The 16,589-nt window shown below is 50.4% G+C and overlaps 1 protein-coding gene and 1 long non-coding RNA gene across 8 annotated transcripts in view; one reads left to right on the forward strand and one right to left on the reverse strand.

The window, feature by feature from the left end:
- Positions 1 to 180: 180 nt before the first annotated feature.
- Positions 181 to 16,589, reverse strand: part of LOC130850470 (uncharacterized) — a 28,572-nt gene continuing 12,163 nt past the window's right edge. Inside the window, exons 1-2 of one of the 3 annotated variants that reach the window (XR_009052898.1) lie at positions 1,802 to 1,915; positions 181 to 411 (exon numbers count right to left, since the gene is read on the reverse strand). The gene's annotated coding sequence lies outside the window, so the exon portion shown is untranslated. Of the gene's footprint in view, positions 412 to 1,801; positions 1,916 to 2,860; positions 2,915 to 16,589 lie in introns of those variants that run through there. The other 2 variants (XM_057730059.1, XM_057730060.1) reach the window with 2 other exon arrangements.
- On the forward strand, positions 6,135 to 14,673 carry LOC130850471 (uncharacterized). Of its 5 annotated transcripts, none has more exons than XR_009052900.1 (5): positions 6,135 to 6,331; positions 6,829 to 7,001; positions 9,993 to 10,227; positions 11,392 to 11,468; positions 12,762 to 14,673. It is a non-coding gene; the product is annotated as an uncharacterized LOC130850471 (long non-coding RNA). The 5 variants fall into 5 exon arrangements; XR_009052901.1 differs by having other exon boundaries at positions 9,993 to 10,115; XR_009052899.1 differs by lacking the exon at positions 11,392 to 11,468.

Below are 16,589 nucleotides of genomic sequence, written 5' to 3' on the forward strand. Positions count from 1 at the left end.
GCTCCCTTGATCTTCCAGCCGCTCTCCGAGATGGGGGCTGCTCCCCCAACCCGGCAGTGAGGGCAGGCAGCTGGCTCCAAGTCTCATGACTGACTAGTAGTGGAGCTGGGCTAGAAACCACACAGCCCAGCTCAGGGTCTGTACTGGAAGCACAGCACACACTGCTGATGGAGAGGCCGGCAGACGGCACGGCAGCTCTAGGCAACTCAAAGTAGAGGGAAACTTAGGGATTACCTGGCTGTGCCCATCACCTACCCAGGATCAGTTGGGGAGACGTGATCACTCTGGAGACCCTGGTCCCCGAGTCCCAGTTCAGGGTTCTTCCATCACGCCCGCGCCAGGAATGGAGGAGGGGGCCTGGGCTCTTGGCGTATGTTCTGGGAGGCTTGAGAAGGGTTGATAGTCCTGGTGCTGTGAGGAGAAAGGAAAACATTGATCTCACCTCTAAGCCTCCCTGTGTGAAGCCCAGAGGACCGGAAAGGGCCCCTAACCCTCCCTGTGTCTCTTTAAATAGCCAGGCACAGAGGATTTCTCTTTATCTCTAGAAGCCTCCCAATGTGAAAGGCAAACCAAATCCCATTTTTACATGTCCCAAGATGAGCGGAGCCCACTGTTGGGAACCCAAATGATTAACTGCTATGTACACGTTAGGAGGAGCAAGCTTTCCCCAAAGCCAGGGATGGGGGTGGGGGCAGGCTTCCTGGGGCTCCCTCTGAGCCTCTGCTCTCCCCCACTCCTCAGAAGGGCTCAAGGGCGGCACACCACTCAGACAGGGTCAGGCCAGCAGTCCCATTTTGAGGGCCCATAATGATCTCCGGACTCTGCAGGATGGGTGCCCTGAGGGAAACGAGAACAGTGTGGGGGCCTCCGCTGACCGGGAAATAGGCCGCCCGCCAGACAGAGGGAAGAGATTAATGCAAGCCAATGGATAACTAAGGGTGAGTAGTGTGGCCAAACTACGAAGGCTTGTGGAACCCAAAAAGGAGGCTTTTGCATGTGAAAGAATAAAGACTTCTCGGAAGAGGTGGGATTCAGCTGGGCTGGAAACAAGGGAGGGTCTAAATAGAACAAAAGAGGAGGGGAGGTGTTTCACGGAGGGAAAGAGGAGGATCAGACCCAGAAGAGAGGAGGTGTGGGCTCTGGGGCGGGTAGAGGAATCTGGATGCTGTCACTCATTCAGCCACACCACCATGGTTTTGAACCCTGCCCAGGTGCCAGTAAGAACTGGTGACAAAACAAGATTCCAAAAGGCAGGAGAGCTGGCTGGGACCTAGCAAGACATCCAGCCTAATGGAGGATGGAGTCCTGTTTATATAGCTAAAAACAAAGCAATCAAGTGCAGGGCAGGGGTAGGGAACTTTACAGCATCAGGAAGTGCTGTGAAGGTTTATACTTTATACTTTTATGTATTTTCTAATGTTTTTACAATGAGCATATATTATTTTTACAATCAGAAGAAAATTAAGTTATAAAACAATTCAGGGCTTTTAGTCAACTTGAATTCAACATATCACTGGGGATGGGGCTGCCCAAAGAAGTGCTAGTGTCACCCTGGGAGACACCAGAAGCCCTTGGCCTGCCCAGGGCTGGTCACCAGTCAGTGGGTGCAGGGAAAGAGCGGAGATGGGGCTTGAGGCCCAGCCCTGTCTTGGGCGGTCTGTGTGGCTTTGGGCAAGAAACATAACCCCTCAGTTTCCTCAACTATAAAATGAGGTGGGTTCCCAAGTTCAAAGGCCCTTTCTGTTCTAAAGACGTCACGTCTCTAGGCCCCCGTCTCAGTAAAACCCTTGAAGAAACTCACTGACAAACTGCAGTGGAGACGAGGAGACGCAGAAGGCTGAGAAGGTTGCTCTGCACAAGTGGGGAAGACCAACAACGCGGCTGCCGGCCTGAAGCAGGGGAAAGGCTCCTTCCAGTGGGTCCAGCGGGCAGAACCTGGCAGAGAGGTGAGTATCAGAGGGGTGCAGCCCCTACTGCAGGGGGCCCTGGCACAGCTTAACAGGGAGCAGCTCAGTGGGGAGGCGCCCCGGGTACCATCACTGGGGGCTGCTGGCTGGGGCTGGGAAGCCATTTCTTAGGAATTTCTACGGGGACTCAGTGGTGGGGCTGAAGGCTGGACAAAATAATCTTCAGGACTTTCCACCCACGAAATTCTAAGAGGTCGGGCAGTGGTCGTGACTTTCAGGCCTAAAGCCATTCCCAAGAAAATGCTAGTGAAGAGAATGAAATGGAAAAGAAAACCCTGGAAGGGGGGGACCAGTTGGGAGACTGGGCTTAGGTGGCGAAGACCTGGTCTTGCTGAGAGACGGGCTTCTCTGGCCCATCCTCTGGGGCCAGCCAGGACCAGTCCACTCCCTCAGGCAGTGGTGATCACCTGACCCAGGATGTCCCGCCCTCTTCATGTTCAAGACCAATCTGCCCTCTTTCCTCATGCCAGCCCCCTTCCCCAGTTTCTAGAGTCTGTTTTGAATTTCTTTCTTTTTTTTTTAGGTTATGCCACATGTGGGATCTTTGTTCCCCAACCAGGGATCGAACCCAGGCCCCCTGCCTTGGGAGCACAGTGTCTTAAGCCCTGGACTGCTAGGGAAATCCCTAGAGTCGGTTTTGATACTCCATCCCTCACCCCCCCAGGCTAACAGCTCCCAGCTTTTTGGTTCCCTTAACTGTCAGTCAAGTCCTCTCAGTGCTCTTCTGGGAGGGCCCTCCTTGCCAGGCAGCCCCATCCCCCCACCCCACCCCCGCCTGAGGGCAGGCTCACTGACACATGGTGGGTACAGGTCCAACGCCAGTGCTGGAGGGGAGGTGAGTCAGGTGTGGAAATTCTTCAGTGTGGTATATTGAGAAATATAAGAGGTCTTCCAGGTTCTGTTCTGAACATAAGAGCTGGATTTCCTCTGTTCCTCACTCGTTCTCTCTACATAAAATGAGTGAAAATATTTCTACCCCATCAAGCTTTCAAAGTAGACTAGAACACAAATCAGGCATCTAAAAATGTGTTCAGGGATGTAAACAGCCAGGCTCGTTCCCTAGAGCAGAGGGACCACAGCATTCAGGGTGGGAGACCAAATTGAGAGAGGCTCCGGGCACTGAGAGATGCCAGCATAACTCACTGCTTAGTCCTGTGCTCCTGAAGCCTCATCACCGGCCCTTTAATAGCAGCTAATCACCACTTGCATTTATTGAGCTCCTACTAGGCACTGAGCTTCCCTCTGACATCACCACTAATCCCCACAACAACCCTGGGAGGTAGCTATTATTGTTCCTATTTTTAGACAAAGAAATTGAGGCTCAGGGAAATTAAGTGTCTTTGCTCAAGATCACACGGGCTCCAGTCTGAGGCCTGCCACTCTTAGGCCAGCACTCCCATCTCTCCAACCCTCCATGATCATGAGATGGGAGAGCCTTTCCTTTCATGAGCACCTACTCTGTGCCCAGCCCTGTGCTGAGGCTTTGGGGATGCAGAGATGAATGAGGTCCCTGTGCTCCGGGGTTCACCTTGTGGTGGGGGAACCACACTAGCGGGTGAGAGCAGAGGAAGCAGGAAGGGGCCCAGGATGCCCTGGGCTCTGCCCTCGAGCAGAGATCTCTGAAGCTCCTAAGACCCTGCAACAGCAGAGCTGAGGAAAGGGAAAGGAGGGAGAAACCCTGACACAGATGAGCCCCCACTACTGTCTGTCTGGTGATTTGTGAACTAGCCCTGAGGTCTGGACTCTCCAGATGAGGACAGTGAAGCCTAAAGAGGTTAACAAGAGGCCAAGGTCACCACAGCTACCTGTCAGAGCGACCATTGTGCACGTACCTGGCCGGAGCCCCCCAGGCTCTCACAGATGGGCATCACATGGTCTTCCCAGGAAATGTGTGGAAACACCAGAAAAGAGGGTTCTGGAAACTCCTAAGCCCAAAAGTCCTCCACGAGAGACAAAGGGGGCTAAGGCTGTCAGGGTCTGGCTCCTGCCACAGAAATGTTTGTTCCTGTTGCAGTCCCAGCCACAGCCATCTTTCAAATATTCCAAACGTGAAGAAAGGGCAGGAGGGGAGATGCGTGGGGGATGGAGTGTGGGCCAGGACGTTCCAAAGCCACAGGAGATCTGAAGTGAACTCCCAGCATCCACCCCTGCACGCGTGCTCTGACCTCCTCCCTACAGTTCCAGTTTTCTCAGGTAGTGATCTTGGCCGGTAAACTCATGCTGTCCTCACCACCTCAGCCTGTCCAGTCCAGCTGGCTGCTGCCCGGCTCCTCCAGGCCTGCCCTGCCTCTGGGGGGAACTCCAGGTAACAGGCCCGAGCGCCTCCTCCTCCCCACATGCAGTGGCAAGTTGGAGAAGGAGGCCAGGAGAACTGGTAGGACTCGAGTCCCTTTTGCCAGAGGCACAAATGAACCTGCCAGTGGTAATAACAGGGCAAAGGAGCGGACCAGCCTGAGACTCAGGAAGAGTAGGGCAGGCTGGAGGCTGACAGCCCTGCATTAGGGGCTTGCTCAGAAAGAAACAAGAGGGGCCCTTGGAGAGTGGGGTTCCCTGTTCCTGCTGTGAGAGACCCAACAAATACTTTCCACCCTACCCAACAATACAGTCCCCACTAATGCTAATACCCCTACATGGTCTCCTTCCCCATCAGGGCTTCTGAGAAGTTCACATTAGGGTTTCCAGACGGAACCTCTGGGGAATCCACCATCACCCCCAGGCAGTGACCTGTGTAAAGGGAGGTGGCAATGAGGTTCTGGAAGCTGGGGCAGAGGCATGGGGGGCTTGGTGCCCAGGCAGGGAGGAATGGCACTCCCTAAGGAGGCCAAGATGCTTCTAGAGGTGAGTGCTGGAGGAGGAGCCCTCTACAAAGTTTGCTTTGTGCGGAATTCGTTAAAGAGAAAGTAGAGGAAAAAGAGCAAAGCATCCTTGGCCTTGTGGGAGAGTCTGGGGAAATCAGTGTGGACCCACATCCAAGACGGTGGATTAAGATGTGGTGTCAAGATGAGTTTTGGGCAGATAAAATTTTAGCCTTAATATAAAGAGTTCTTACGTATCAATAAGAAAAAGAAAATACACACTGTTGAAAACTGGCAGATAGTGTGCATGGGCTATTCATGTAAGAGCTTCAAATGATAAAAATCATATAAAACAAACTTCATTCATAATCAAATAAATAAAAATTGAAATCAGATCTAGAAGTCCAGCAGAAAACCGTTATAACGATGAAAAAGTAGGAATAATGCAAATGTTGACCTCTAGAGTACCATCAAGAATGATAATGAAATATTGTGTATCCACTAATATGATGTTATGAAAGTATTTAGTTAACAGGAAAATGTTTACAATATATTAAGTTTAAAAAGCAGATTCTAAAATGATGTTACGGATAGGCATAGGCACATTTTCCATTTTTGTAAACACAAGTAGATCCACGTGTACATCATAAAAGTCATGGAAGGGGCTTCTGGTGGCGCAGTGGTTAAGAATCCGCCTGCCAATGCAGGGGACGTGGGTGTGAGCCCTGGGCCAGGGGGATCCCACATGCCGTGGAGCAGCGAAGCCTGTGCGCCACAACTATTGAGCCTACGCTTTAGAGCCCGTGCGCCACAACTATGAGACTGCACTCTACAGCCCACAAACCACAACTGCTGAGCCCGCGCGCCGAGAGCCCGTGCTCCACAACAAAAGAAGCCACCACAATGAGAAGCCCGAGCACCGCAATAAAGAGTAGCCTCCCCGCCTGCCACAACTAGAGAAAGCCTGCACGCAGCAATGAAGACCCAACGCAGCCAATAAATAAATAAATTTATGGGGGGAAAAAAGAGATAATCACCTCTCTTAGAAAAATTAAATTAAATTAAATGAGCTCAGAGGAAAGTGTTCGGGGACCCACTGTCCACTCTTTGAGGGAAGAATATGCAGCGCATGATGAGAACTCCCTGGCATTCCTGTGCTGGGTAGTGGGAAGGAGGGGAAGACAGCTCAAAAGGCAGCGGCCTCTGACCCCCTTCACCTAGAGTTGTTTACTCATGTTCTGGCAAAATGCTTGGGGGCTGAGGTGGGCGGACCAAGGGTGCCACAGCTCGTCATCTAAGGAGACTGGGAGAGGCTGGGTGGCGGTTCTGGTTAGATGGGTCCCCCACCCTGCACGAGATGGGGGAAGCCATGGGTTCTGGGCGGAGGTGGCAGGCATGCCCATGAATCATAAGCCCCTCTTGTTCAGAACTGGAGAGCTGGTTCTCACAGAGCCACTCACGGCTTTCACGCAGGATGGGCCCAAACGTTTCCAAGGAGGACCACTTCCCTCATCCCACTAGATGAACAGGATTTACTGATCAGATGACAAGCTTTCTCAGACTGACCAGGTTTGGACACTCATTCTTTTTTTCTTTTTGGCTGCCTTGGGTCTTTGTTGCTATGCACAGGCTTTCTCTAGTTGCGGTGAGTGGGGGCTACTCTTTGTTGTGGTGCATGGGCTTCTCATTGTGGTGGCTTCTCTTGTTGCGGAGCACAGGCTCTAGGCGTGCGGGCTTCAGTAGTTGCAGTGCATGGGCTCAGTAGTTGTGGCACACGGGCTTCGCTGCTCTGCGGCACGTGGGATCTTCCTGGACCAGGGCTCAAACCCATGTCCCTTGCACTGGCAGGTGGATTCTTAACCACTGCGCCACCAGGGAAGCACCATGGAGACTCATTCTTGACTGCCTCTCCCCAAGTCCTCCCAATGAGATGCTTCATCCTCACTCTTCTTTTCTTGTTTTTCTGTTTTTGGTTCTTTTGCTCCTTCTAGGATGCCTTTCCTTCTGTTTACCCCCTTTTCTTATTCAGGGTCATTTTAATTGCTTTTCCTCTCCTCGCTCCTCAGTTTACCGCTCCTTCTCCCCTTGTCCACCACGCTTCGGTTCTGGGTTCAGCGAGCATCTTCATCGGCGCTCTTGTTGTCACAGACACCCGCCACTTGGAGCCACCCGATGCCAGGGTGTCCTGAGCTACAGCACGGAGGACGGCTGTGTGATGAGGCCACACAGAAGGCCATTGGTCAGTAGCGGGGGGCCACCCCCTCCCGCCGGGGCCACCAAGCCTGTGGGCTCATGAGCTTTACTCTGTTACTCCTCACTAGTCCCTTCCTCAATTATCCAACAAGCCTTTTAAAGTCTTCCTGTAACTGAGTTTTTCTCTTGATACTCCTGCCAACCCTACTCCCTGGCCCCCAGCCCCTCCCCCTTCTGCGGGAGCCTCTGATGTATCCAGGCCTTGCTGGTGCTGACATGCCCTAGACTGAAAGCGCAGCTTGGCTGTGGGGCTGTGGTTTTGCTTGGTGAAGAGTCACAGCCTCCTGCCTCCTCAGCGGCAGCCAGCGAGGAGCCCGGACAAGGACAGCCCTGCGCTCCTGCTCAGCTGGGCTGCCTCCCTCCCATGCTAGGCTCTTCTAGGCTTTTTTGTTTATCCCCCGCTATCCAGCCAGGTGCCAGCACAGGAGTTTTTCCTGTCTCCTTCATTCCTTGGAACCTCACCCCACTATGTTTTTCTAATCTGAGTCTCATTTCGAAATCTCCTGCCCAAGGGGCTTCCCAATGCCTCCCAGTTTTGAATCAACCTGCTGTTTACAGCACACCCAGATCAGGAATAGAGATGTCGGGGAGCGGGGGACCGCATCTGACACTACGCCCTGAAGACACTCCTGTGCCCGAGACAGTCATTGGACTAGTGGCACCTGGACAAACAAATCTATTTCCTCCTTATCTCCCATGAAAAAAGAAACCAAGTGGGCTCCAAGCTGAGAACAAGGACTGGCTGGAAGGCTGGTGCCAACCTGGCCATACTTCTCCCCTGGGGAGACGCGGGGGCTGTAACTGCGCCCTGCACCCAGGGCCATGCTCTCCAGTGTCCAGTCCTTCCCAGGGGGGCCGTTCCACAGGAATATGCATCTTAGCTCCCCATCCGACTGAATGGGGTGAATTTCTGGCCACGGGGATCCTAAGCCATGAGCAGCCTCAAGAACAAATACAGAGAAGTGGGTCAGCGTTTTTCTGAACAAGTGAAAACGGGTTGTTCTCTGCATACAAAGGTGACCCCCCACCTGCCTAGTAACCTGAGAGTTCTCTGTCACCAACAAAGAGGGTCAGCCTGTGGTCCCAGCCACAGGCTACGCTTATTCTCCAGAGGAAGCTGAAGGAGACGTTTGGGGTCAAAATGGCAACCTGGATCTCTGCATCATGTTCTTGCCAATTTTATTTTTAAACACTATTCAAAGCCCCAGTTCTGCCTCTAATTCCCCAAGAGCCAATCCTTTCGTCCAAGTGAACAGAGCAGATCCAGACATCCAGCCAGCCTCCAGTGGCTCTCATCACCCTCTCATTGAGACGAATTCTGCCGTCCAGAACTAAACCTTTCTCTCTGCTCCTATAATTTGAGGCGAGAAAACACTGATGCCACCGCCAACTCCTGCTCTAGGCACCTGGTGTCACCCTTGCTTCACCTTGGCTCAGCGCACAGCCTTCACCTGACTGGTGGCAGTCACACCACAGAGGAGAGAACCCTCTCTCCTTCCCTCCTACGCCCCCCATCCCAGCCACCCCCACAAGCAAGGGCAGGAGCCCAGCTCTCCTGGGGGAAGGGGAAGTGTCCAGGCAGAAGGATGACAGGAGTGCCCTTCCCAAGCATGGCCTGGGTGAAACCTCAGCTCCCAGAATTGCGGGCTGCTGACCTCCCTAACACTTTCTTCAAACTCATAATTGCTCATAAAACAATCACACACACACACACAAAAATACTAAGAGTCACTTGACATCAAATTGGCACATTTTGGTGGCAGAAACATAGGAGCCATCCACACAGGGCTGTGAGGCTTGCCATCTCCATTTTTTTTTTAAGCTCTTTATTGGAGTATAACTGCTTTACACTGTTGTGCCAGTTTTTGCTGTACAACAAAGTGAATCAGCTGTATTTATACGTATATCCCCATATCCCCTCCCTCCCACGACTTCTTCCCACCCTCCCTATTCCACTCCTCTAAATCATCAAGTTGATTTCCCTGTGTTACGCAACAGCTTCCCACTAGCTACCTATTTTACATTTGGTAGTGTATGTATGTCAACGTACCTTCTTTTTTTTCCCTTGCGGGATCTTGGTTCCCCGACCAGGGATTGAACCTGAGCCACAGCAGTGAAAGCACTGAGTCCTAACCACTTGGCAGGAATTCCTCATCTCCCTCCTTTTTAACTTGTTGGCCATCATGCCCCGGTCAATCCCCAGTGCAGGACTTTGCAAATTTCTTCCACTAAGAACACCTTTTGGCAACCCAATGGATGTTCTCTTCCCTTTTGGTGAGTCTAATTAATTAGCATAATTAAACTTCTCCTCCTGTCATGCTCCATCTCCACAATATCTCTCAGCCTCTGCTCTGTCTCCCTTTCCTCAAACAACTGCCAGGCTCCTCTCAGCAAGGATTTAATGAGTTCCCAGGGACTCTGGGCTCACTTCTGCAACCCCCCCCCACCCCCCGCCACATCGTCTCTAGCAGATTCCTGTGTCCTTGAGGTGCTCCTGTGGGTGTAATAACTCTCATGGGCTCAGTGGTGCCTCCTCTGGGGACACAGATCTAATATTCATCTCATAAGAAATACAACTCCTTCACCACCCACGAGGGAAGGTGGTTCAGGAGAAGCCTGACAGTCACAGACAGCGCAGGCTTAGTGGAGACATGACCCAGAGAGGGCTGGCATGGGGAGGGCCACCTGCCCAGCACAGCTGTCCTTCAGCTGCGCTCCTGCCCCAGCATGTCACAGCATCGCTCACGAGGCCTGTGGTTACCTTGATGTGGCCCGGTCCCTGGCTGTCTAACTGGCTGTGCTGAGCGAGAGCCCCCAGGAAGGTGGGGCATCCCTGTGACCTCCCGCCAGAATGCTGATGCCTCCACGCACAAGGGAGCAGGGTTCACCATTTCCCTGCCACCTCATCCTTGAAAACATCTTGCAAAAGTGCATCCGGGGAAACAATCTTTTCATTCTACCTCTGTTCCGGAAACAGGGGCTGGCACTGTGTAGCCTGGCACGTCATGCCGGGGACGACAGAGGGCTCGTATGACAAGGGGACACAACGGGCTGAACTATCATTTATCCCACTTCTGGAGCTGAGACTGCCGACTCCGAGGTCAGGAATGAGCAACACCGACCCACAGTACCATGTGGCGCTGTGTCCACAACATCTCCTTGCTCTTGGGTACCACCCCCAGGGGCACAGACAGAAGCCCTGGACTGTGGAGGTTTGTGAACTGACCCTAGTATAACAGTGAGTCAGGTCGCGCTCGTCTTAAAATACTTCCAAGTACTTTATGACACTTGTCTCATTGATCTGACCAACATCCAAGGAAGGAAAGATAGAAGGGAGAGGGAAGAGGAAGCCTTCTCATTTTATCGAAGCAAAAGTGAATGGGGGGACTTTCTTGGTGGTCCAGTGGGTAAGATTCCACACTCCCAATGCAGGGGGCCGGGTTTCATCCCTGGTCAGGGAACTAAGATCCCGCATTCATACTGCAACGAAGAAACCCACATGCCGCAACTAAAAGATCCCGCATGCTGCAATTAAGACCCGGCGCAGCCAAAATAAATAAATAGATATACATTTTTAACAAAGTGAATGGGGAGGGGAAGATCGGGGTGAAACAGCCACTAGTCGCCTGGTAAGTCAGCGAAGAAGTGCAAACGAACTCAAAAACCCTAACCCCAGCCCCATGGTCACAGGAAATCACATAGCTGATGGTGCGCACGTGTGTGTGTGTGTGTGTGTGTGTGTGTGTGTGTGTGTGTGTGTGTGTGTGTGTGTGTGTGTGTGTGTGTGTGTGTGTGTGTGCGTGCATGTTTGAGATAGGGAGAGAGAGAGGGAGGGAGGGGAGGGAGGCAGGGGTCCTCTCTGGTAATCTGGCAGTTCAGACTAACTTTAAAAGATGGGCTGAATTTGACCCCTCTGTGGTGGAAAAGGTACCAAAGCACAAATCCCCACCCCCACTCCACCTTCCCCAAACTTTATAAATAACAGAGACGCTCACTAGAGTAATTAGAAGAAAAAACTGTCAGCCAAGTGGTTGAAGAAGGTGTGGCTGGAAGCATTGTGTGTTTTCTCTAAAGCAGGACATGGAGACAAACACACGAGTTTAATGAGCTTATAAATTTGGAGTGACTCTTCACATCTTACAGTGAGGTCTGGGGTTCAACTATTTCACCTCTGAAATCAAAGAGGCTGCTGTAGGGTTCTCATCTCGGAATACTGCCTCCAGAGTCTGTGCCGAGGATTTCTTCCTCAGTTTATCCTTTTTCCCTGGGTAACTGACCTGAACAATTCAGCCCCTGGTGCTTTTGCAGAGGGAGGTAACAACTCTTGGTATTCAGAGATGTTTTCTGATGTTTTATGTCTTTCCTTCCCTCCTTAGTCTGCTCCAAGCTACCTGAAATACCTCAATAAGCGCTGATATCCTTTAGGTACTTATGTGCTTCTTATAAGAAACAGGTACTTGTCCTGGGTAACTCCTACAAATCCCCAAGCTTCTCTAATACTCAAGTTCCAAGCACTCTAATCTCAGTAATCATTGTTTACTATAGTGCTTTTCTAGCCTTTTCCATCTACAGTATTCCTAAACATTAATTTAATTGAACTTAAAATATATTGTCCATAATGTGCCACAATTTGGCAAACAAATAATGTCAACAGTGTCCTGCTGACGGGGTAAGTCTAAGGCAGGAAACGACGTTGTCAGCAGTATTGTCTCACTTAGGACTCCAAGCCCAAAACAGCTGCAGGGCTCCCTGTGAGGGAGGCATACGTGGGTGACGTCATTCATCTGGGGCCTCACTGCCCTGGCTGGATCTAAAGGTGCTCTCCTTTCCAGGCAGTTTGTTCTGCAGAACTAATACCTGGGCTGCCACTTCAATATTTTACTCTCTTTCTGGTGCATGCCAGCCTGGACACTAAGACAGAGCAAGCCCATAGCTGAATACATCATCACCTCTTCTTTCAGAACCCCAGGACAGCATTGCTAATATTCAGGGCTACGCGTGACCTTGCTGCCCCCCCTGTGGAACAATCTCTTAACTAAACAGACAGACAACCTCATAACCAGGGACACTGCATATACTCCAACTTACGCCCTTGGTTCCATTCCTTTCTAAGATTATTTAGAGGGAATTTCTCATTGGCCAATAATGCAGAAATATTCTCCTTACACCCCAAGGTGGACTCTTTGCCCCCAGCCACTCCCAAATATCCAGAGCTTCTGGCATCTGCCCCAATAGCCTGAGCTGCTTCTGTGCACTTTTTTTTTTTTTTGGCATACAGTTTTTCATGATATTTTCTTATAAATTTTTTTAACCTCTAAGTTTGGTAGTAATAGCCCACTCTCATTTTTTTAAATTTAATTAATTAATTTATTAATTTATTTATTGGCTGCACCGGGTCTTCATTGCTGCGTGCAGGCTTTATCTAGTTGGGCAAGCGGGGGCTACTCTTTGTTACGCTGCACAGACTTCTCCTTGCAGTGGCTTCTCTTGTCGCAGAGCACAGGCTCTAGGCACGTGGGCTTCAGTAATTGTGGCATGCTGGCCCTAGAGCTCTCGGGCTCAGTATATGTGGCTTGCAGGCTCTAGAGCGCAGGCTCAGTAGTTGTGGCGCACGGGCTTAGCTGCTCTGGGGCATGTGGGATCTTTCCGGACCAGGGATTGAACCCGTGTCCCCTGCATTGGCAGGCAGATTCTTATCCACTGCACCACCAGGGACATCCCTCCTCTGTACACTTTTGTTTTACAGATTCTGTCATTCTCCTGAGTTTTCCTGTACGTCTGAGAATATAACCAAGACAAAAGAGAAGCCCCATTCCTGTGCATGCTGGATGAATGGGTAAAAACTTAAAGATAAAGGGAATTGTGGAGAAACCTCATAACACCCTAAGGATTCTTGGTGTAAAAGTTCCTGATGCCACTCTGCCACTCCCGAACCAGCTGCAGACACAGATCTGCCCTTCCCCAGGCTGATTTAGCGCGACCAGATAGGCATCTAAGAGCTGTGCTATCTCCCTCCGAACTGAATCAGTGCCCAACTGGTTACCTCCCTGGACTCCTCAGAGACATCACCAAGTAGAAGTCCTTTCTAGGGGTGACAGCACCCTTCAGGAAGCCTAGCATCACCTGAGAGTGCCACCCCATTCCCTCTGCCTTTGGCAGGTTCATAGGAGGACTCAGGAAAGAGGGGTGTCCTGGGAGGTAGCAGTCCAGGTGCGAGTGAGGAACTGTGCCCGGGGGTAAGGGGCGGGGGCAAGGAGAAGGCCTGAGAATGAAGGAGCTTCCGGAGACGCTGCTGCACAGGTCTGAGCTGGAAGGCTGAGCTTGAAACCGATTGATGAAACAGAAACGCGTTCTTAGTGGTGATCAAACTCCCAGATTAACTCAGTTTTCTTTCTTTCTTTTTAAATTCATCTCGGTAGCATCTGTTTCCCTCCAGGCACATGAAACTTTTGCTTTCTCTCTTCTCGTTCAGTCCTATTCCAGAGGCAAGAGGAGTGAGAAGCACCGGGTTCTGATTCTGTGCCAGATTAGGTCATGAGTGGGTGGACTGTTCTCCTTACACGCATCACATCTAACCGATAAACATGTTGATCTGACAGTAACTGAGTGTTCTGAATGAGGAACCACAGCAGTGAGGAGCTGTGAAAGGCACAGTCTCTGCTTTGAGGAGCTTCTGTGGGACTGATCAGGCCCGCATGGCTATACCTAGCTTTAGGCACCTGCCCTGAAGTCTGCACAGGTCAAGTTTTTCTAAATGGAGGTTTCAGCCCTTACTGACTCACTGGGTAATCAGATCCTCTGTTTTCCTTTAAGACTCATCTTCCACTGGTAACAGCTTTTGATAGTTAGCCTCTGGTTTTTCATTCCTCCCTCCTAGTTACGTGCTCCAGAAAGAGTTTCATATTTAAATAAATCCAAGCGTGAATCTCCTGTAAAATGAAGACTATTTCTGTAAAACGGGTAAGTCTTCCCAGATTAGTGTGCCTCAGCTGGGGCTGGTACAAATCTTTTTTTTTTTTTTCCTAGAATTGGTCTCCATTGTACGTTCCATTTTCTTTTCATCTTTCTTTCTTTTTTTTTTTTAAATCACCAAAGAAGAGGTTTGCTGCCTAAGCTGGAAAAAGGTAGATTACCAATCTCTGTCTTGCTGAATTAAAAATTCTTTAAGGTCCTACAAATTCAGGTAATTGTTACCAAAGATTTGCCTTGAAAGGGAAGAGGAGGAATCAGGCATACCGTGACCAGCCCAGGGAGCCCTGGAGGTGGGCTTCACCGCCTAGGTAAGGTCATTCCTGAGGAGATAACATCTGTCTCGCTGCTGACAGGCCTCTCCCATGACCACATTTTCAGAACTGAGAACTGGTGGCAGTCTGATGCATGGCCTGGCAAAGGGCCAGTGTCTTCTGTCTCAGAAATTGAGATTGTCCCAGAAGGCTGGTGCCACATGGCTGTCCACAGCGCAGCTCGAAGAAGCCTTTCGCTGCTACATTTGGCTTAGTAGGTGAATCCTGGGGTCTCTCAATTGTTTCACCCCTCAATTCCCTCCTGCTGCCCACGCTCCTTGGACACCAGCGTTTGTCACATTGATTAAAGCAGACGTTCAAACAGTCCTCCAAACTGACCTATCCACAGTTTTCATTTTCGTTTCTCCCCATCAAATCAGTGCCCCTCCCTGCCTTTTAAAAAGAGATGTCAGCATTACATGAACATAACTTCACCTCCTGATTCACAGCAGGAGGTGTTACTACTCTGTATCAGACTGGCTCTTTCCAGATTAAAAAGGAATTCTTCCAAAAGAAGGTTTTTATGGTTAAAATTAAACCACAGTCCAAAAGCTATTAGAACATGGACTTTGGACAAATGCCAAAGACCATAGTCTTGGGCATCTTCTAGACAGAAGAGGAAAGAGACCCCCTGGAGGAAGAAATCTTTAATGACTACATTAAAAAAGCTAAGTAAAATGTTGGGACCTGTTCAACCACCCTACTTCATTTAGAAGGTACTTTTTAACAACATTAGGAAAGCGAAACTAGCTGTGGGTGGAGTGGAAATGCTGCTAGGTCATCCTGCCTAAAGAAACCCCACGATTGCGCCTACATGAAGGACGTGCCGCGGTGGCACCACGGTGGCACTGCCACACCACATGGCCGTGAGGACCACTCTAGCATTTTCTGGGCTCCTGCCCGGGGGCTCTACCAATGTTTTGGTGATCAGTAGCTCATCACTTGAGGTGACTTGGGTTACCAGCCCTGATTTGTTATTCCACAGCATGATTAAGAAACCATCATCTAGGAAAACACAGATGTACACATCAGTGTGCAAGGAAAGGCCCGAGGGTGCTGAGAGCTTGCTAGGTCAGGTGTCTTTGGTGGGAGGGTGGGCGGGGCACAGGCCGAAGGGCAGGACCTGGTGAAATCTGCCTAGGCGACTCGGAGGTCAGCCTAGCAGCGCCCTCTCCTGGAAGGCTGGGAGCACACCATCTGGGCTGGGTAGATGCGGACCAACCCAGAGCGGGTGTGTAAGTCTTCTTCCAACCAGGTGCGTGACTGCCCTCTATTGGACAAAATGCTTTTCAGCTTTGCTGGACAGATGGCTGAAGGGAAACATTGGCTATAAGGCCTGCCAGGTGGCATTAGGCAAGACAGGACCTTCTAAGTCTCAGTTTCCACATCTGTCAAATGGGAGTGATGGTAACAGTGTTTGTCCTTGCAAAGTGTTGTTATCAGAAGGAAATGAATGAAGTACCACTGTTTTCTACCTTTGCCTGCCTTCCCAATCTCTGCTGTGACACCATCCAGGTCACTTTCCTGAGGTGATCTTTCTCCCCAGTGTCTCTGAACCAAGGGCACAATTATAAAAACAATATAGTCATGTTATTCTAAGCTCTAATAGCTAGTGGCATCTCACTTCTGGTAGCTTTAATAACGTCACAAAAAAAAAATAACTTCAAAATTGTTTTAAACATAATTTTTGAAGCATTTTTTCTTATAAGCATTTCTATCATAATCTAAATTAACTTTCTGATAATTTATGTTCAGTGTCTAAATCCCCCACTGGATTATGAGTCCCCTAAATGCAGGGACCTGTGTGTCTTCTGTATCCCCAGTACATACCCAGCCTGGTGCCTACTGCACAGCAGACACCTGACAAATATCTTTTGAATAAACACATGTATGAATCATAAGATGTGGTGAAGGCCGGCCAGAAAGGGCACAGTCAGATATGGTGGGAAAAGATCCTTTTCCAAGAGTGGTAACATAAACTAAGTGCCTGATGGTTCACATAAATGTTTCCACATGATTTCATCTGTTCCTCCCAATGAGCTCAAGGACTTGCTGAGGAGGAAACTGAGGCTCCCGCACGTGTTCTGGCAGTGACTTCCTATTCCTCAGACAGGCCAGGCGCACTCGCCACTGGGAGGCGCTGTCCGTGCAGCCTCCTGCCTGAAAAGGAGTTCCTCCAAACAGCTACTTCTCTCTCACCTCCTACTGGGCCCCGCTTGGAGAGTCACCTCATCAGAAAGGCCTTCCCCAACCACCTGATCTAAAACAGCAGCCCAGCCACCCCCTCCCTC

Source organism: Hippopotamus amphibius, chromosome 3, assembly GCF_030028045.1.
Source record: "Hippopotamus amphibius kiboko isolate mHipAmp2 chromosome 3, mHipAmp2.hap2, whole genome shotgun sequence".
Taxonomy (NCBI): Eukaryota; Metazoa; Chordata; class Mammalia; order Artiodactyla; family Hippopotamidae; genus Hippopotamus; species Hippopotamus amphibius.